The 21,678-nt window shown below is 43.1% G+C and overlaps 1 pseudogene; it reads right to left on the bottom strand.

Annotated features, from left to right (window-relative positions):
* The window catches only part of LOC144240008 (S-formylglutathione hydrolase-like), a 57,579-nt pseudogene that overhangs the window by 12,057 nt on the left and 23,844 nt on the right, over positions 1–21,678 (bottom strand).

A 21,678-nucleotide genomic window follows, 5' to 3' on the forward strand; every position in this document is an offset into this window, starting at 1 on the left:
CCCTCTTTCTCTGCCCCTTCCTTACTCATCCTCTGTTTCTCTCTGTCTCTCAAAAATAAATAAACATTAAAAAAAAGAAAAGAAAAGAAAACTTGGGCAAGTTACTTAGCAGCCTAGACACTGAATGTAGTAGTCTGTGAAATGGGGGTGATAATAGTTACAACATCATAAGGTAAGTAGGACCACATGCCTAAAACATCCAGCATGGTGCCCAGGACACGGTCAGTGTTCCACACTATTTGCTATGATGATTTTGTATTTTGATGACCCTCCAGATAGCAGAACAGATGTTCGTTTCATTCTATAGAAACCAAACTGGTTTCAAGACATAAAGTGTTTTGCATAATCTCACACAGCTTGTAAATGATAAAACAAAGATAAGACATGGAGTCTTCTAAATACAACATAACACATTTTTGTCATTAAAATCCCACCCAGGAGCGCCTGGGTGGCTCAGTCGGTTAAGCGTCCGACTTCGGCTCAGGTCATGATCTCACAGTTCGTGGGTTCAAGCCCTGCATTGAGCTCTGTGCTGACAGCTAGCTCAGAGCCTGGAGCCTGTTTCAGATTCTGTGTCTCCTTCTCTCTCTGCCTCTCCCCTGCTCACGCTGTCTCCTCTCAGAAGTAAATAAAACATTAAAAAAAATTTTTTTTTTAAATCACCCCCAGCTCTGTAAGGAGAATGGATTCTGGTGTCTGGAGGAAGTAAAAGCTAGGTGGAGCCAAATGGCTCGTCACACAGGGTTGAGAGGTTAAAAGACCTGGAAGATGATTCAGAAGTGGGAAGGAAGGACCAAGGATTAGAGAGGTAGGGAGGGAGTGTTGGAGAAAGTAGGGGATGAGATAACAAGAGAGAAGGGCTAGAAAAAGAGAATATGTCCACAGGGATCTGAGAAATTGGCTCCAGGGTACATAATATACCTCCAGCCTCCTTCTATTTTCAGAGTTCTCATGAAGGTCTATACTAGTTATAAATATAGATGACCCCCATCTGAAACTGGGTGAGGAGTGGCAAGAGGCCGCCTAGCAACAACCCCCACAGAGGCACTGTCGCTGGAAAGGAGTGGGGCCCAGGCTCCATGTTTCATAAGGAGGATAAAGGGTGTGGAATTAGACTGTATGGATCAGGTGTGGCTGAAGACAAAAAGAGGGAGGTAGGGAGGAAATCACTCAATTCTGTACAATCTGAGAAAATACAGCAAACAGCTTTGGCTTCTAGGATACCATTCTTAGCCCAGCCAACTTATAGTGAGGGCCCAGACTATTCATTCAGAAAGCTATCCATCCTGTCGCAAAGCCTAGATGAGGATCCTACATGGAAATGCTCACTGACGGCCCTTGAAGGGACACACCTGATTTTCATAGGAGAAGGATGAAACTGGAAATTTTTCATGATTGCTCCTCATTTATTATTTCACCATACTAAATAAAGGCTGACCAGGGGGTTCCGATAGAACACACTGGAAAAAACAAACATGTAGTCCCCTTAGTTCACTTCTTTCCTCTTTGATGAAACAATAATTGTTGAAAAACAGAATCTGCATTGGCCACATGTGACTGAAGTTCAAATACTTGGGTTGTTGGGTTTTAAAATCACATCTGCTAAGATATCATTTGCTTTTATGTCTCTTCGCCTGGGCATAGTAATACTTGCCTGCACCTGCTGGTGGTAGGTAGCAAGAGGGGTGGGGAAGGGAGACAGGGGTGCAGAGCAGGGTACTCCAGGAGGAAAAAATAGATCAAGAAAGCTGATCTCTCTCCTTAGGAGACTGAACAAATACGTCCCTGCCATGTTTTGTTCAGAAGAAGGCAGACTCAGGGCACCCAGGTGCCTCAGTCAGTGAAGCATCTGATTCTTGATTTCAGATCAGGTCATGGTCCCAGGGTCACGAGGATGGAGCCCCACCTCAGGCTCCATGCTGACAACCCCAAGCCTGCTTGGGATTCTCTCTCTTTCCCTCTCTGTCCCTCCCCTGGGCTCACTCTCTCTCTTTCTCAAAATAAATAAATAAACATTTAGAAAAGAAGAAGAAGGCAGAGTCAGATGCTACATTAACCCTCCCTTCTCTCCTCATGCCTCCCTCAACCCCTTTCATAAGGTACCAAATCAAAGACCAGGTGGGGGTGGGTGAAAGATAATAGCATTTGGAGTCAAATGATCTGGGGGTGGGTCCCAACACCTACCATTGATTAGTTGAGCAATTCTAAGTGGAACACTGTATCCCTTTTGGTTTTGCTTCTTCTCATGTATGAAACACAATTATGAGTATCATCAATGGGATAATGCAAGTACTATGTATATTCCCATAAATACTTACTAACATTAATGGACAAAAATATATTGGGTCATGGATTTAAACATAAAACCTGAGAGTATAAAACTCCTACAGGAACACATGGAGGAAAAGGTCCGTGACACTGGGCTTGGCAATGATTTCTTGGATTTGACACCTAATGCACAGGAAATAAATCTCGAATTAGACAAATGGGACTCCATCAAATTAAAAAGATTCTACACAACGGGAAACAATATACGGAGTGAAAAGGTAAATTACAGAATGGGAGAGAATGTTTTCAAAGATGAGAAGGAATTACTATCCAAAATACATAAGGACCTCCTACAACTCAATAACATCCAAACAAATAATCTGATGTAAAAGTGAGGCAAAGAGGGGGCCAAGGTGGTTCAGTCAGTTGAGCGTCTGACTCTTGATTTCACCTCAGGTCATGATCCCAGGGTTGTGGGATTGAGCCCTGTCTCAGGCTCCACACTGAGCTTGGAGCCTACTTAGAATGTTTCTCTTTCTTCCTTTGCCCCTCTTCTCCACTCACATGCTCTCTTTCTCTCTTAAAAAAAAAAAAATAGAGCAAAGGACTTGAGTATACAATTCCCAAAACAAGATTGAACCTTACTAACGTGGCTCCACTAAATGTGCCAGATTGACACATCTTCCCCTCATCCAGCTCTCCCACCCCCACCTAATCTGCAGGCATGTTTTTCTGTTTTCTGAGCCAAGCTAGTCCAGCCATTGGCCTGACTGCAGTCACCAGCCCCCCAGTCTGGGACAACCAGAGCAGAGGCACATGAAGAAACTCTGAGGTAAGAAGTCAAGATGTCCCTCAGCCTGCCCATAGAATCTCAGCAGCCTGTGGGAGAGATGGCCCCAACAGACGTCCATGCCACCCTTTCTCACGCTTCAGTTCTACTATTTATGAGTGTGTTTCAACTCCAAAAGTGCCTGGAGAAGGAGGTTGCCCTGTGAAGTTTGCATTTACTACGACTGGGCACCTGCATTTTCTAAGACCACACAGGTAATTATGGCAATGGAATTCCAATAGGCTACCACAGCATGGGCAAACTATGGCCCATGGGTGAAACGTGTCCCATTGCCTACTTTTGGAAGGCCCAGGACCCAAGAATGGTTTCCACATTTTGACATGGTTGAAAAAATTCAAAGGAAGAATAATGTTTCATGGCATGTGGAAATTCTATGAAATTATGTAAAAATTATATAAAATTCAAATTAGCATCCATAAATAAAGTTTTATTGGATCACAGCCAAATGCAATCATTTACATATTGTCTATGGCTGCTTTCCCACCACAACTGCAGAGTCGAGGATTTGCCACAGAGACCATATGGCCAGGAAAACCTAAAATATTTACCATCTAGCCCTTTATGGAAAAGGCTTCTTGACCCCTGCGAGCTGCTGCTCCAAAGCTACAGATTCATTTATCCTTAAGTACAGGTCAAGACAGAACTCCCTTTTGCTCCAGCCTGACCCACGTGAGCAGCTATGAGCTTACTGCTTCCATTCTTGCCCTTTTTAAACACATTTTTTCATAACTCTTCATGCCATCACCCTGTCCAAAAGCCTTCTCTATACTTCTATAATCAGAAAAACATCTTTTCAGAAGTTTATTTATTTATTTTGAGGGAAGAAGGGGGATGAGCAGGGGAAAGGCAGAGAAAGAGAGAGGGAAGGAGGGAGAGAATCCCTAGCAGGCTCCGAGCTGTCAGCACAAAGCCTGACACGGGGCTGGATCTCATGAACTGTGAGATCATGACCTGAATGGAAATCAAGAGTCAGACGCTCAACTGACGGAGCCACCCAGGCACCCCGTAGGAAAACATCTTTTAATATGCCAGTGGTTCTCCATCATGTATAGAACTAAATCCAAAATAGTTGCGATATGCCTTTAGGGCCATTCAAATCTAGCCCCAGCCCCCCATCTTTTTTGAAACAAGCATCCTGCTGCCACGCTCCCTACTCTATCACAAAATCTTTCACCTTCATTGACCTAGCAGCTCCCTTACTGCCCTCAAAGTCCAGCCCAAGGCACCACCCCCCTTTTCTTCATATCCTTCATCAGAAGATTATTTTGTTCACCATTGTTTCCACCAAGGCACATACTTTTTATTCACTTCTACAAAGAGACGTATCCTACTACCTTGAAATGACTTATGGGTACATCTAGCCTGACCGTATGGATCGTGTCCACCAGGTTGTGAGCCACGAACCAAGGTTTCTTCCTCTTTATGACTCCAGCACTTGGCATGAAGAAAGACCATACTACGTGTTTATAAAATTTAATAATAATAGTTATGATTCCTTTTATTGTCTTTTTCATCTCAGTAGTGGAGAAGAGGATTTTTTTAAGAGAAAGAGTAGGGAGCCTGGATGGCTCAGTCATTTAAATATCTAAGTCTTGATTTCGCTTGTTGTGCCCGATTCGTGAGTCCCCAGAGACCACCAAGGAGCCGACACCGATGCAAGTACAAAAGGGTCTTTATTACAAGCTCGAGCAGGGGCTCACCCGCCTACCGGTGTAGTGGCAGAAGGTGAAGCCCCGAACAATAATGAGCAGGGTTTTTAAGGGGTAAGGGATGGGGGTGTTACAGTGCACACATTGTACGTATAGCATCATCACATAAGCACCAATTACAATTGTACAGTACCCATGGTAACAGTTTTGACCATTCAGTATCTGTGAAGTGTTCATTACTTTTGGTGGGACTCAATCATGACTTTTGAGGATCCTTATGAGGTGAGTTCAAAGGGCCCACGTGGGGTTCAGGCAAGCGGTGAGAAATTGGCTAGTTTGTACAGAATAACTGTCTACAGTTCCCAGCCTTGACTCAGACCACAGGAATGCTTTTTGATTAGCTGATCTGAGGGTGGTCAGAGGATGGCTTTAGCCTTGAGCAATCTGAGGAACTGGGGCTACGTTCATCCCAAGGTTGCTCTTAAATGGAGGCCTTAATCTCAAAATGATGTTACTTAGGCTCTTCAGGCTCAGGTCATGATCTCACAGTTTGTGAGATTGACCCCTGCATCAGGCCCCATGCTGACAACGAGGAGGCTGCTTGGGATTCTCTCTCTGCCCCTGCCCTGCTTGCACATTCTCTCTCCCTCTCTTCTCTCTCTCTCACTCTCAAAATAAATAAATAAACCTTTAAAAAGAGAGAGAGAGCACAATCAGGGTAGGGGCAGAGAGAGGGAGAGATAAAATCTTAGGCAGGCTCCATACTCAGTACAGAGCCCAACACGGATCTCAATCCTGAGATCATGACCTGACCCAAAATCAAGAGTCTCACACTTAACTGACTGAGCCACATAGGCACCCCTAGAACAAAGTTCTTAAAAATAAAATATAACTATAGACATAAGACATGTCTCCACAGATTTATCCTAATTGGCCTGTGACCTTAGATAATCTACTTAACTTTTCTGAGATGCACATTTCTCATGTGATAGAAAATGAGGCTTGGACCTAAGTGGCTAACTTTACCTACTTCAAGGGAGAGGATGATAATCAATCATAAAAATAACAGCTGGCATGAACAGTGTGCATTCACATTTCTAAAAGTTACTAGTTTCAAAAGTACTTTCACAAACAAGTTATTTTATGTTGGCAAAAACAACAACAGCCAACGTCCAAATAAAGTAATGTCAGTAAAAGCTGTGTACAAATTGTAAAATACACCTATGAAATAATGTGGCTTTTTGTTTGTATTATAATAACCACCTGGCATAGTTCAAAAGCTCCCAACCTAGGCTGGCAGATAGAAAAGGCTGTTTGGAGGGCTCATAATGCATTGCAGAGGAGCAGTAATTTTATTTTGTATGGTAATGAAACTACCATCTGGCTTCCTATACTTCAGCTTTTCCATGAGGTAATAAAACAACACCTTACAAGTTCATGGGCCTTAGATTTACAGGATACTTCCACATCCATTATCTGATATAACCCTTGAGACTGTCTCTACTTGAGGTCAGAAATCCGTTCTTCAGAGCTGTAAGTGGCTTGCCTTAGACCTTCCAGCAAGGGAGAAAGGACTGCAATTTAAACTAAGGTCCTCACTGTGTAAGTCCCTGGTTTTCCACCATTTCAAGGGTCTGTAGCATCCAAACATTTGAGATCATCTATTCTAACATCTTTAGAAATTAAGAAATTGAGACTAAGAAATTACAAATCCTCTAAGATCATACAATTCAGGAGAAAGTTAGGAATCCAGGGAGGACACTTACCCCTTGGTCTGTAAATAGTTATATTTTCTCTTCTGTGGTAACCAGCCTCAAAGATGGCCTCCATGATCCCTCTCTACTCGTATTTACATTATAATATCATCTCCCCCCACACTAAAGAGGGCTGACTTGTAGAGCCAATAAGATATTGAGGAAATGGCAATGTGTACTTCTGCTGCCAGGTCATAAAAAACATTGTGATTTGTGTCTTGCTTCCATGAACTATTTTCTCTGAGGGAAGCCAGCCGCCATGTTGTGAGGACACCCAGGAGCCCTTTGGAGAAGTCCACAAGGCAAGGAGCAGAAACATTTTGCCAAAAGGCAGCACCAGTTTGCCAGCCGTGTGACTGAACTTTTTTAGAAATGGATCCTCCAACCTCATTCAAGTCTTTAAATGACTGCAGCCCCTGCCAATACCTTGACTTTGATCTTGTAAGAGACCCTGAACCAGAACCACCCAACCAAGTCACTCCTGAATTCCTGACACACAGAGGTTGTATGAGATAATAAATGTTTGTTGCCATTTAAATCACTTAGTTTTGGGGGTGCCTGGGTGGCTCAGTCAGTTAAGCATTCAACTTTGGCTCAGGTCATGATCTCACAGTTCGTGGGTTTGAGCCCTGTGTCGGGCTCTGTGCTGACAGCTCAGAGTCTGGAGCCTGCTTCGGCTTCTGTGTCTCATTCTCTATCTGCCCCCTCCCACTTGTGCTCTGTCTCTCAAAAATAAATAAATGTAAAAAAAAATTGAATCACTTAGCTTTGAAGTAAATTGTTATGGAGCAATAAATAACTAACATACGTTCCATTGTGGGCAATAATTTCTCTGAGGTACGTGCACATTCTTCTTTCTTCTCCTAGATTCTAGGATTTTCTTCCTAAAATGTAGTCATAAATCCATTTTTCAGTTGTTTCCTAAAGTCACTCTCAGAGACATTAATCAAATGAAAGATGTTGCTTCAGTAATCTGATTTTCCATGGCCTTCACCCAGCTAGATGCCCCAGAAGCTTTCCATCTTGTCCCCAAGTAATTTCCTCATGGCACACTCATGTCTAAAACCCAAGATAAGGTTGAATAGAAAGTGTGGATGTCACATACTCTCTGATCTGTCCTCTGAGGAACACATAATAAGATCGCAGTTACATCTGTTGAAAAATTGGATCCTGAAATGATAGGATCATGGTACTTAAATATATTCTTGTTTATTCAGTCCCGATCCGATGTTTCTCTCTTTAAATACTTCTACCATGCTCCTGTCCTTTATGGTTTATCATCCTTATTACTGAGAAAACAAAATCATAGAAACTAGCTGTTAGCAATAAGCATGCTCATCCTTTTAAAAAATGTATTTATGAATCAGATCCCGTTCTTTTTCCAAAGCAAATGAATTATGAAGCTTCTCATCCTCCAGAGACTGGATCATTTACACAACTCTCTTGAGAAATGGAAATAAAGGGTAAAAATCATGAATTCATCCCCTCTCTGCCCTACGAAAATCTAAGACACTTGTCAAGAGAAAGGAAACAGGACGCTGGCCTATCAGAGTATTGCTGTGTGGCCTACCTACACCACAGGAACAAACATCACCAAGCCTCTGCAGTGGGGGTGAGAGAGAAATAGAGCCGGCAACACCTTCCAGAAATATTCAGTATTACAATGAGAAACAAAGGAGCTAATTACAAGTGCTTCTCAAACTTTCACGAGTGGGCAAATGATGTGGAGATTTTAGTAAAGTGCAGATTCTGGAATATGGCCTGAGATTCTGTCTTTCTAGCAAGCCACTCAGACCTCATTCTGAGTGATGAGGGTGTCAGAGAATCATAGCTATTAGCAACTATTATTCCTGTTGTTAATATGATCTCCATGGCGAGACGGCCAATGCTGGTTAGTGGCGGCGCGAGGAATTAAATCCAAGATGACCTAGCCTTGCCTTGCAGCCCCCACGTTGCTTCTGAAAAGGAGCGGGGTAGGCTTGGAGCACGGCTAGGAAACCCTTCCAAAGAGTCATCATGCGAATGGTTTACCAACCTAGTGTCTTCCTTTGTGACAGTGCTGCCTTCATATCTCAAAGTCTCCAGAAAATAATTCCAGCAGAGGAGTTATGGATTCATTATAGCTTCCATCACATTATCACATGCTGAGGACTTTCTGGGTTGCCCAGAAAACATCTGTCAGCAAAGACAGATTCAATCAAAAATAAAAATTGAGGCTTAATTCAGCCTGGGGAGGAAACTGATTAACCAGGACACAGGAGGTGAACCCCCTGGGCCACATCTAGGGATGAGCAGGGGCTGACGGTTCTGTGTTCTTTAAAATCAATTAAGCACTGTCTGCCCCAGGGATCACAGAAGGGAGGGAGGTTCTCTTCCAGGACTGAATGGGCCCAGAGACATGGGCACAGAGCTTGACTCTATTGCTTCTCAGTGGAGGGCTGGGCCTTAATAAGCAGATATTTGGCTTTACAGAGTGCCTGATGAGGTTGCCTGGCATTATTATGTTACACTTACAGCACTTTTGAAGCAAGAGTGCTTTGCGCTGTCATACAAGTTTATCTTAAGTATGCCAGTCACCATGGGGAAAAAACAGACAAATTCTGAGAAAAAAGTGGGCAGTATTTACACTTCAAAAACCTGGCATCGGACCCTTCAGGAATCATGTTCATTGAACCTGGGAGTTAGGGCAGTTGCATCAGCAACTCACCACAGAAAGTTGAGACCTAGTGACGTACTTGAAATAACAACTAGTTTAAATTGGACTGGGAAGAGCTATAACTAATAATAGCCACTATTTCTTCTCTGACGCTTTGTTGAGCACAGTGAATGCATTATCAGAGTAAGTCTTTCCTGTAGTCTTACAGAGGATGTGACCCCTATTTTACCAAGAAGTGGAGTGATACTACTTGCCTATTTCCATAGGAAGAATCGATGCTACAAACGAATCTACTGTTTCATTTCAATTGAGTCTTTGGTAGAAACAAGAGACTCAGCACTAGTCCAAACACAGAATTTGAGAGAGCACACAAGAGCGAAGAGAATGGAAGGGTCCTGTCATTACTGAGCAAAAGATAATCACTATCACCTAGTTTTTCTTTTTTTTTTCTTTTTTTGGTTTTTTTTCTTTGTTGTTGTTTTTAGTTATACAAGAGCATTCAGTAGAGTATTTGTAAGCTTTATTTGTGGGCAGCCTGCTGGAGGTTCAGACTAGTTCTAGAGGTGGCTCTAGTTTCCACCAATGCTCCTTTCTTGCCTCCATTTAAAGCCACACCCATTGGAGGAAAGTGGTACTGATCTGATGGAATTCTCACTTGGCATCACAAAGCGAGAGTCTGCACCCAGGTCGCTGATGGGCTCTGGGAACTCTGAGAAGACGAGTAAGCTTTCTGATCCTGTGTCCTTATCTGTAAAATGGGACTAATCCTACTCACTCTACAGGATTATTGAGATGCACAGACAAATCATACTTGTGAAAATCCCTGGGCATGCTGTACAATTGTCAGCTACCATCCTTACTTAGGAACAACTGGCTGTCCTTTCTTCCCCAGGAACACACCCTGCCCCAGGTGTCTTTAGTCCCTCAAAGGGAACTGCAAGAGATACATGACTCATCAGAGCACACAGCACTGTCATTGCTTTCGTCAGGGTCATTTTTCCTCTGTCTTCTCTTTCTATTGGCAACATGGCCTTTGAGGACTGACAGTGACCCCTATTGGGTGGCTCACTCTTTCGTGCCCAACCAGAAGTCTCTTTAGGAAACTGAAACATGTCTCCTTCCAGCACCCGCTCTGTAAAATCTCAAAAAATCTCAGAAGCAAACACAAATACACACACCTGCACACATTCACATAAGATATGCAACCTCAGTGTAAGGAGAAACCCTTGCCCTATCTCATGCTCCCTGCTAGAGCAGGGTCTCTGACAACTGCCAATAACATCCTAGAAGGACAAAAGCTCTCCACTGAAGTCAAGGTGGGGCCATTTACTGATCATCTTGGACCAAAGCCTCATTACCAAAGCAAGAACAATGTTAGGAATGGGCTGAAGTCTTCCCAATCTGAGAGTGGTGGGTCTCCTCATCCCTGTGACCATTCCTTAGTGCCAAAGTGGTCTAGCTTCTGGGAGTATGGATCTTAACTTATTGTGTGGACTGCCCCCATCCCTCTTCCAGGCACTGGCTGAACCAGCTTCAGCTGTCTGGAAGAATGCTCTGCTGTGGAAAGTGGAAAGAGGCTCGGTGCACTTCAGGTGGGATGCACTCACCGCCCTTAGACACAGGTGCATGACTTTCTAACTCAGCCATAACTGCGATCAGAGGTGGACCCACCAGGATGTGACAAGCAACAGCAAAAGGGTCTGTTACACACAGATGCACATCATAACCCCCATCTGCTCCTTACACCATATGATTCTTTTTTTTAAAATAGTTTATTGTCAAGCTGGTTTCCATATAACACCCAGTGCTCATCCCAACAAGTGCCCTCCTCCATGCCCATCACCCCCCATCCCCTCACCCCCATCCCCATCATCCCTCAGTTTGTTCTCAGCATTCAAGAGTCTCTCATGGTTTGCCTCCCTCCCTCTCCCCAACTATTTTTCCCCTTCTTCTCCCCCATGGTCCTCCGTTAAGTTCCTCCTAAACCACCTATACATGCAAACATATGGTATCTGTCCTCTGCCTGACTTATTTCGCTCAGCAAAACACCCTCAAGGTCCATCCACGTTGCTACACATGGCCAGATTTCATTCTTTCTCATTGCCATGAAGTATTCCACTGTATAGATAAGCCACATCTTCTTGATCCATTTGTCAGTTGATGGACATTTAGGCTCTTTCCATGTTTTGGCTATTGTTGAGAGGGCTGTTATGAACATTGGGGTACACGTGCCTCTGTGCATCAGCACTCCTGTATCCCTTGGGTAAATTCCTGGCAGTGCCATTTCTGGGTCATAGGGGAGTTCTATTGTTAGTTTTTTGTGGAACCTCCACACTGTTTTCCAGAGGGGCTGCACCAGTTTACATTCCCACCAACAGTGTAGGAGGGTGCCCCTTTCTCCACATCCTCACCAGCATCTAAGGTCTCCTGATTTGTTCATTTTAGCCACTCTGACCGGTGTGAGGTGGTACCTCAGTGTGGTTTTGATTTGTATTTCCCTGATGAGGAGGGACACTGAGCATCATTTCATGTATCTGTTGGCCATCTGGATGTCCTTTTTGGAAAAGTGTCTGTTCATGTCTTCTGCCCATTTCTTCACTGGATTATTTGTTTTTTTGGGTGTGGAGTTTGGTGAGTTCCTTATAGATTTTGGATACTAGCCCTTTATCTGATATGTCATTTGCAACTATCTTTTCCTATTCTGTCAGTTGCCTATTAGTTTTATTGATTATTTCCTTCACCGTGCAGAAGCTTTTTATCTTGATGAGGCCCCAATAGTTCATTTTTGCTCTTGATTCCCTTGCCTTTGGGGATGTGTCGAGCAAGAAATTGCTGTGGTTGAGGTCAAGGAGGTTGTTTCCTGCTTTCTCCTCTGGGGTTTTGATGGTTTCCTATCTCACATTCAGGTCCTTTATCCATTTTGAGTTTACTTTTGTGTATGATGTGAGAAAATGATGCAGTTTCATTCTTCTGCATGTTGCTGTCCAGTTCTCCCAACACCATCTGTTAAAGAGGCTGTCTTTTTTCCATTGGATACTCTTCCCTGCTTTGTCAAAGATTAGTTGGCCATACATTTGTGGGTCCAATTCTGGGTTCTCTTTTCTAGTCCATTGGTCTATGTGTCTGTTTTTGTGCCATCACCGTATGATCCTTGGGCAACTTCTACAGAGAGCAATTTAGCAATGTTTCCAAGTGAAAAACACAAGTGCCACTTGATCAGGAAGTCCAGATTCTAGAAATTTGCCATATGAATACTCTTGCTTGTGTGTGAAATGTCATATGTACAGTGTTTACTGAAACAACGTTCATAATGGCAAGCAAACTGGGAGGAAAAGAACCCATCAAATAAGTAATGATAGATCCAGGGAACAGTGGCGTCATGGTGATAAGTAACTATGTTTAGCAAGCTGCATGAGTTGGTAACTAACAAATCAGAAGGGACACTCAATAGATAAGAACAAAAGCCAGCTGGCACGCTCATGACTATGCACACGAGCCAAATGTCAGTCACGAATGGTAAATTATGTGGCAGTTAAGCCATGTGACCTCCCTGCATTCACAGTTCTTGCTCCTACTTTTTTTTTTTTTATAGTTTACTTATTTTTGAGACAGAGAGCATGAGCGGGGGAGGGGCAGAGGGAGAGGGAGACACAGAATGGGAAACAGGCTCCAGGCTCTGAGCTGCCAGCACAGAACCCAACGTGAGGCTCAAACCCACAAACCGCGAGATCATGACGTGAGCCAAAGTCGGACACTTAACGGACTGAGACATTCAGGTGCCCCTTCCTCCTGCCTTTAAACTGATCATTGTACAGTTAAGAAGCTCAGGCTGCAAGTTCAACCATCTTGCTCTCATTTCCCCTGGCTGAATTCTTTTGCCCTGAGAACAGCACAGCCTTCTTATGAGCACGGAATGTCCATGTTTATTTAAAGGGTGAGTGGAAGAGCATATTCATTACACTAGGTTTATTATGTAGTTATTAGTAAAGTTGGGTTTTTTTTCCTGCTCTGCTTCCATTTTATTCTAGATGTTTAGGCAGCTGATTGAATCATAAAGCCAGAGTCCTGCATGTGAACGGCCAGACCTCACAGAGTTAAACTAATTCCACAGCAGGATCACTTCATCAAGCAAACTGATAAATCATGCTCAGCAGGGTTTTTTCTTCTTCCTGACAGCTTTCCTCTCAGCTTTAATATGCAAACAAAATTGTACCAACTGGAAGAAAAAGAGTCCAGAACGTGGAATCCTCCTCGGTCTCCCCAGTGGGGACTAAGAGGCTGGAGAGCTATGTCCAGCCTCATCCGAAACAAACCTCCCATCTGGCTTCCCATTTTCTCTGTCTTTGAAGGCAAAGAAAATTCACAAAACCACATGGTGCTTTTCAAATCTCAAAAGAGGCTCAGCCAGGATCCCATGTCTTATTTTCCAGGTGAAAAAAGAATTCTGGTCCTGGACTGGACCCTCCTGGGGAATGAGTTAGCCCTGCGGGGTCCCTCCCACACCCATTTAGGCAGCCATCCCTCTTTCGGCTTCAACATGTGCTCAGTCATGGGCAGGATGTCAACAGAGTGGCACCCAAAGCAGCCATTAGCGTTTAGATGGTCAAGGAAGCAAAATCAGTCCCTGTCTGGTGTCCCATCTGGCATTCTGCCTCTTTTCCCAGTGGGAAGAAATCCCTGAAGGTAAGAGGAAAACTTTCCATAGCAGGGTTAATTCCAGGAGTGTTGCATATTCCACACAGCATAGGAGAAAGTCTCTGTCCATTAAAAACAACTTTCTTTGGGGGCGCCTGGGTGGCTTAGTCGGTTAAGCGTCCGACTTTCGCTTAGGTCATGATCTCGCAGTTCATGGGTTCGAGCCCCGCGTCCGGCTCTGTGCTGACTGCCAGCTCAGAGCCTGGAGCCTATTTCAGAGTCTGTGTCTCCCTCTCTCTCTGACCCTCCCCTGCTCACGCTGTCTCTCTCTCTCTCTCTCCTAGAAATAAATAAAAAATTAAAAAAAAAAACAACTTTCTTTGACGTTTTATGAAAGACTGTGACCAATCCCATAAAGCAAATGCATGTTCCCCTCCCTCTCTTTTCCCAACTATGGAGACAAGAGTTGGGATCCACAGCAGCTTGTAACAAAGCCCATGGTGAGAAATCTCATTCATCACACTGACAAGGACTGCAGTAAAATTTCAAAGAATTGGGCACCATTCAGCAATGTTCACGGGGACTGAATATGATGATAAAACTTGTTGATTCCCTAGTCTTCAGGAGGGATCATGGAGCCCAAGGAGCCATGGGGAGATTGGGGGGCTGCACAGAAGGAGATGAAGGGGCTCATGGGGAAATGAGTGTGCAAGATAGAGAGGAGCGGTGCGTGTGCTGGCATCTGGTTGGAGCATTAGTCTCCAGACAGGCTTGTCTTATTTTCCTATCTTGTCTCTGAATTTTGCTCAAAACTGAAACAGACACAGAGATGCTAAGCTCACCTCAGGAACTCAGCAAAGTCCAAAGTGTAGAAGTGCAAGGTTAGCCATTTCCTGCCTAGATCTTGTAGTTAATAGAAGGGAAACATGACACATTTTTTAAATTATTATTTTTAAATACTGTTCAAATTAGTAGAGGCTATGTCCCTTCCATTAGAACCTTTATTTTTCGTTTGTCATTTGAAATATTTCAGATACATAAAACAGCCCTGCCCCCACCCATTAGATTTTCTTCTCTCCCCACAACCCCCATGACACTTATTCCAAGTTTGGTGCATATTTTCCCCATATGTTCATCAGTACTTTAATTATGTGTATATATATATACGTATATATATATATACGTATATATATATATATATATATAGTTGACCCTTAAACTGCACAGATCCACTTATAGGTGGATTTTATTCTTTTTTAAGAAATGACAGCAAAAAGCACAAGGCATTTAATCACAGCTGCTCACCCCAATCTCCATGGGACAGACTGGAAGACTGTGCCTTCAAACAGAGGTGCCTGCTGTCCTCTGAGCACTGGGGTGTGGGTGAGGGGGGAGTGAAGGGGGCATCCACCCACCCCCCACCCACCCATCTTCAAGTTCTGCGGGTCCTCCCATGTGCGGACAGGCTGGTGGGGTCAAGCATGGGGACTGTTGGGCAGGTCACTGGGCTGAAACAGAGCAAAGTATCCAGAGGGATGGCGCTCCTGCCCTCCCTACCCGCAGTGCTCCACGCCGGTCTCAGGGGCCTCGGACCCTTCCTGGATCAGGCTTGTACCCCTCTTCCCTGCTCCTGCATCCCAGCTCCTCTGCCTCCTGGAGCCCAGCACACTCACTAGTGGCCACAACTATCCATGGCCACAGGCAGATGGTGCACCTCCGGGTCCTGTTGCTGCTTGCCTGCGCACCCCTCCGCTCCCCTCCCCGCCTACCCTTACCACCCAGGCTTCCTATGGAACCAAGGTCTCCAGGCTGGGGAAGATCTCCACCCTGAGCCTCCTGCCATCCACCACAGCCCCTGTCCAGAGCAATCAGCTTGGCCTGCCCACAGGCAGATTTTTTTTCCAATAAATACACACACAGTATTATAAGTGTACTTTTCTCTCCCTTAGGATGTTCTTAATATTTTCTTTTCTCTAGCTTATTCTATTGTAAGAATCCAGTGTATAATACATGTAACACACAAAATATATGCTACCACTAACATGTTCATGTTACCGGTAGGGCTTCTGGTCAATAGGGGGCTACTAATTATGTTTTTAAGGTGGTCTTAAGTTATTCATGGATTCTTGACTTCAGAGACATCAGTGCCCCTAACCCATGCATTGTGCAAGGGTCAACTGTACTACTAAATAATACTAGTATAATTTTGCATGCATTTAACTTTTAAAAGATACACGTACTTCTTTCTGTATTTGCTATTCACCCATATTGATACAACTCCTCTAGTTTAATCTAGCTGCCACTTAATAATCCATTTTGTGAATCTGCCACAATTCATTATCACGTCCCCTGCTGATAGGTAATCAACTTGGTTTTGACTTTTCACTAGTGTGATAGTAAACAGCCACATACATCCCTGTACTTTTCTTCATGTGCACACACGAATGGTTGTGGTACATTGTTAATGATACAGTACATCTTGGAGATATTTTCATGCCTATACATATTGTTTAACTCCTCATTTTAACGATCTTTGGAAAACGCTGAAATATATCTGATCCAGGTTTATTGATGGACATGTTGATTGCCCCTTTCTTCCCTTGTGCTATTAACGACCATGCTCACACATCTCCACAAACACGTGACGGAGTACGCACCAACAATGGCAATCACTTGGTCAAAGGCTGCGTGTGCTTTCAATGTGGCTACATACTGCCAAATCACTCTCCAAAGTCGTTTTATTCATTCGCAAAACCACCAGCGGTGTGTGAGGCTATCCATTGCTTTACCACCCCATCGTCTCTTAGTACTGGTGATCTTACATGTTTCTGCAGGTGGATGGATCTGAAATGACACCTCATAATATTTATTTTCATTTACCTGATTAAGATTGAGGATCTTCTTGATATGAACAGACACTTCTCCAAAGAGGACATCCAGATGGCCAACAGACACATGAAACGATGCTCAGCATCCCTCCTCATCAGGGAAATACAAATCAAAACCACACTGAGATACCACCTCACGCCAGTCAGAGTGGCTAAAATGAGCAAATCAGAGAACTCTAGATGCTGGCGAGGATGTGGAGAAACGGGCACCCTCCTACACTGTTGGTGGGAATGTAAACTGGTGCAGCCCCTCTGGAAAACAGTGTGGAGGTTCCTCAGGAAAATAACAATAGAACTGCCCTATGACCCAGCAATAGCACTGCTAGGAATTTACCCAAGGGATACAGAAATGCTGATGCATAGGAGCACATGTACCCCAATGTTCATAGCAGCACTCTCCACAATAGCTAAAACATGGAAAGAGCCTAAGTGTCCATCAACAGACGAATGGATCAAGAAGATGTGGTTTATCTATACCATGGAATACTACATGGCAATGAGAAACAATGAAATCTGGCCATGTGTAGCAACATGGATGGACCTTGAGGGTGTTATGCTGAGCGAAATAAGTCAGGCAGAGAAGGTCAGATACCATATGTTTGCATGTATAGGTGGTTTAGGAGGAACTTAACGGAGGACCATGGGGGAGAAGAAGGGGAAAAATAGTTGGGGAGAGGGAGGGAGACAAACCATGAGAGACTCTTGAATGCTGAGAAACAAACTGAGAACTGATGGATGTGGGGGGAAGGGGGGAGATGGGCATGGAGGAGGACACTTGTGGGGATGACCACTGGGTGTTATATGGAAACCAATTTGACAATAAACTATTTGTAAAAAAAAAATGGTTGAGGATCTTCTTATGTGTTTACTGACCATAACGTTTTCATCTTCCATTCATTGCATGCCCATATTCCTGGTTCCTTGTCCTTCTGGGTGAACCTTATAAAAGTCTGTTCCAAATAAGCTCTATATTCTATTTACTTTAGAAGAGGATAGTCCATGGAAGTCTTGATTGAGAAAAATCTAATAAGTGAATGATAAATAAAATGAATCTAATTGGCTAAAATCATTTAAAAATCTAATAAGTAAATACAATTAATTCATGGCTGCGTCTCAGAGCTCTGGAAATTCAACAGTGATGGCTATACTATAGGTGAAAGATATCCTCCCTGAGGAATGTGGGTCTTTGCTTATAGTGCGAACCAGACACTGCCTCCTGCTCCTTTGACCAAGAAAATAGAGAAGGAACAAACATTGTTGAATATTGACTCTTCACTCCGTTTAACAGATATCACCTTTTTTAATCTTTGCAAAAGAAAGCTGTGAAAGAAGCATGATTTCTCTCCCTCGAGGATGAGGAAATGGAGTCTCAGAAAGAATAAATTTTTATCCTGAGGTCACAGACTTTGTATTCAGCAGAGTCAGAATTTGGACCCAGCTGTTTCTGCCTCTAAAGCACACAACGCACTTTCCACTGTACAAAAGAATCATAATCTTTATGGATAATGTAGTTTGAAGAGACGGTTAGTATGTAGAGTGGTAGCCATTCTTTCAAAACTAATTATTTGAAGAGCTAAAGATTATGCCCAACGTTCTCTGAATCTAAGCATCAGAGGGTTTTCAGAGTCATACTCTCTCTACCCCCATTACATCTCCAAGAGGAAACTGGCCATTGCTTTATTTTTCAAATACTGTGCATGCTGTGGGGAATTAATATGCATTCTCTTCTTCTCTTTCCCTTAGACTACGTGTCCTCCTGCTAAGAAAAGAGTGGTTAGTTTTTCAGGAAGCAATATCAGCTGCTTCCTCAGGGGGTTGATGATTTGACAAGGCACGCTAAGAGATGAGTCAGGCTTTGAGAGAATATAAAACAAGTTTTAGTTTCAAAAAATGCTAGAATTTATTCTAAAAAATTTAAATCACACACACATATAGTGAATATATTACACAGTTTTTTAAACTAGTGGTTTATTTCTCAACTATAATTGTTGGGTAGTTACAGAAAGAAGCCAACTGAGCCCTAATGGTATGCAACTGTGGGAAAATTCAGGAATTTCTGAAGTGGTTTTCATAGCTCTTAAGATGTCTCGAACACTGGCAAACTTCCGATGAGGTTTAGGGCAAAGCATTTTTTTTACCCCAATCGGTAGATGGCCAAGGCCCTCTGCATTTTACATAGTCACCTTGGATGTGATTTCAGCTGAAGCTCTGCTGGACAGTTCCTTCTGTACCCTTCCACCTCCCACAAACCTTTCTCCACTTTCTATCTTAAGATTCTTCTGAAGTCAAAGCAGTTGGCCAGCCTTTGTTCAGAGCTAGAACTTTGAGACAGTTACTGTCTCTTGAGGTAACCCTCATCCAAGAGAAGATTAAGGCAAAAAATAAATGTCCCATCTCTGGCCCATCAAAGGGAATTTCTAAAGTGTATTCTACATCCGATTGGCCACAGCAGTACTCTGTTCAATCTTGTACCTTTCTTGGCTTTTCTTCCTTCCCTCTCTCATTCTCCCTCCTCTCTCAATCCTGCTCACTGGGATCACCTCCCAAATAAACTAGTCCTTTTCTCAGATTCTGTTTTTGGGGGAAACTAAAGCAAGACCTTCAGACTCCCATTATCATTTTAGATATAACTTCCTCCAGACTTCTCCAACCTCTTCTAAGTATAAAAAGTATAACTGAACTTCCTTTTTTACCACAATATGTGTTACTTTACTCTTTATCCATATTCCTCACCAGCCTGTGAGCTTTCTGAGGATACAGACTGCATACCATTGTATGCTTAGCCCCTAGCACAATACCTGGCACTCAGTAAGTACCTGATGAATAAACAGAGACAGGTACTGGGCAGTATGTGCAGGTACTGGCCTACGTACACGTTAGTCTTGTACTGAGATTAACAATATTCATGGCATGCCTTTTGGTCAAAAGGATCCAGTGGACTGGAAGTGACAGATAAAAAAAAATCAATTACAAACAAGTTTTAAAATTCAACTGAGACTTGAAATAAGTATCACCTAAGCTCTATCTTGAAAACCCAGGGAAAAAATAAACTCTCATAAGATATTTGAACAAACACTTGAAGAAATCTGATGTATCTTAATAAAATGAGTAGGTAAAACCAATTAAAATAACTCGCACTTATTGAGCCCTTATTTCGTGCCTATGACTTGTACAAGGGGCTCTCCAGGCATTATCTCATCCAGCCTCCACAGGTAGATATTGATCAATTCCATTTTCCAATTGAAGGTTGAGGCTCATGAGGTTAGGAATTTGTCTTGATTTGCCCAGGCAGCAAAGATAAAACCAGGATCCCAGGTTATTTAATGCCCAGACTCAACCCAGTATTTATTGTAACGAAACTTGCTAATGGAAAAAAAAAAGAGTCAAATCACGGGTTATTCATCATGTGCCATGAATTCTCACATGAAACAGGCTTAGCTTACAATGACAAAGAAAGCCTCAGGCAAAGAGATATGGTGTTATCTTTGAGGAATGATAAACGTTACCATGCATGCCCACATACCCCCAGCCGCATGCTCACCCTACACCAAAGCTCACATTCATCCTTCTGTAGCTGGAAAGTTTCTGGGTCTGCTCTGCACCCCCATCTCTAGCTTGAATGGGGTACACTGTTGTATTTCCAAAATCTCCCTAAAATGTGGTTCTACTTGGATTCAGCTTATAGTTCTTCAAGCAGTTCTCAATCATTTAAAATCAGTATTCTGAACCTCCTCAGATGTGCATCTGTCCACCCCTACACACACACACACACACACACACACTCACACACACTCACACACAGGCACACACACATTCACAGAAAGATGCACCAAAGAAGGATCTCCAACAACCATCTGGGTTATGCATAGAAAGGGTAATTCACTTTTCACTAATTAGGAGCTAATGCAAAATATTTTAAGGTGAAATTCTCAAATCCAGACTTCAAATTTCCTCTCAAAATCTGATCAATTCTGCTGTAGAAACAGATTATTTTGGTTGCTTTCATTCTCGGGAGACTCAGAGGACTACTCTGACAACCCCTCAGATGTAAAATTATGCTTAACATGATCTATTACGGAAGCCACTGTATAAAAGTGAGAAAAGAAAAGAGAGAGAGAAAAGGAGGAAGGAAGGGAAGGAGGGAGGAAGAGAGGGGAAAGAAGAGGAGAGGAAGATACTGCTTTCCTAAGAGGAATCAGTGCAGCTGGTGAATAAAACATAAATAAATAAATGGTAGGGAAACAAAATTCATTTTCTAGATTTCTTTTCCATGAAAACAAAAGAGGAAGCTTCTTACATTCCCTCTGGTTCTGCAGGACACCAGACAGGAAGTAAAATTCTGGAGGAGAAAAAATATCTCTGCCCTTAATCGAAATGCAGTGTAGAGAGCTGAAGAAATTGTAGACCTTCTAATGGCCCAGATACAGCAGAATTGATTAAGCAAGGAGATCAGGATGAAATGAGTGACTTCCCTTTATATTCTTTAAAGGAGCTGGCCCAGACTCGGGAGAAAGCAGAGACCCCAGGCAGGCAGGGGCAAGCAGTTATCAGTACCATATCAAAGGTTTGTTAATAGGATCTTAAAATGAGAATGCGGTTTGGAGGTGGGGGGAGCTTCAAGCCGGTTTAGCTGAAGACAGAAAGACCCTCTTCCAGTAAGACTCTAATCCCCACAGGACTGTAGAGAGTGGCTGCTCTGTGTAAAACGTGACCACAATTTATGGCATGCTTTCTGGCGAAGAAAGATCTCAGGCAGCCCCTGGGGAATCTACAAAACTGCGACTCCATGTTAATTGATGCAAAGGGTGCTGTTTTCCAGATGACCTCATGCCTAATTGAATGAGGCAGACACACTTAGCACATGTGATCACATTTATTGCAGGCATTATCATTATTTGGCATTTAGCATCCTTTACCAGTAGTGCATAACGGTTAAGAGGAGTGGCTCTGTATCCTGACAGATTCAAGCCCTGTAAAA

This window comes from Crocuta crocuta, unplaced genomic scaffold (assembly GCF_008692635.1).
Source record: "Crocuta crocuta isolate KB4526 unplaced genomic scaffold, BGI_CrCroc_1.0 scaffold7, whole genome shotgun sequence".
In the NCBI taxonomy this organism is placed as follows: Eukaryota; Metazoa; Chordata; class Mammalia; order Carnivora; family Hyaenidae; genus Crocuta; species Crocuta crocuta.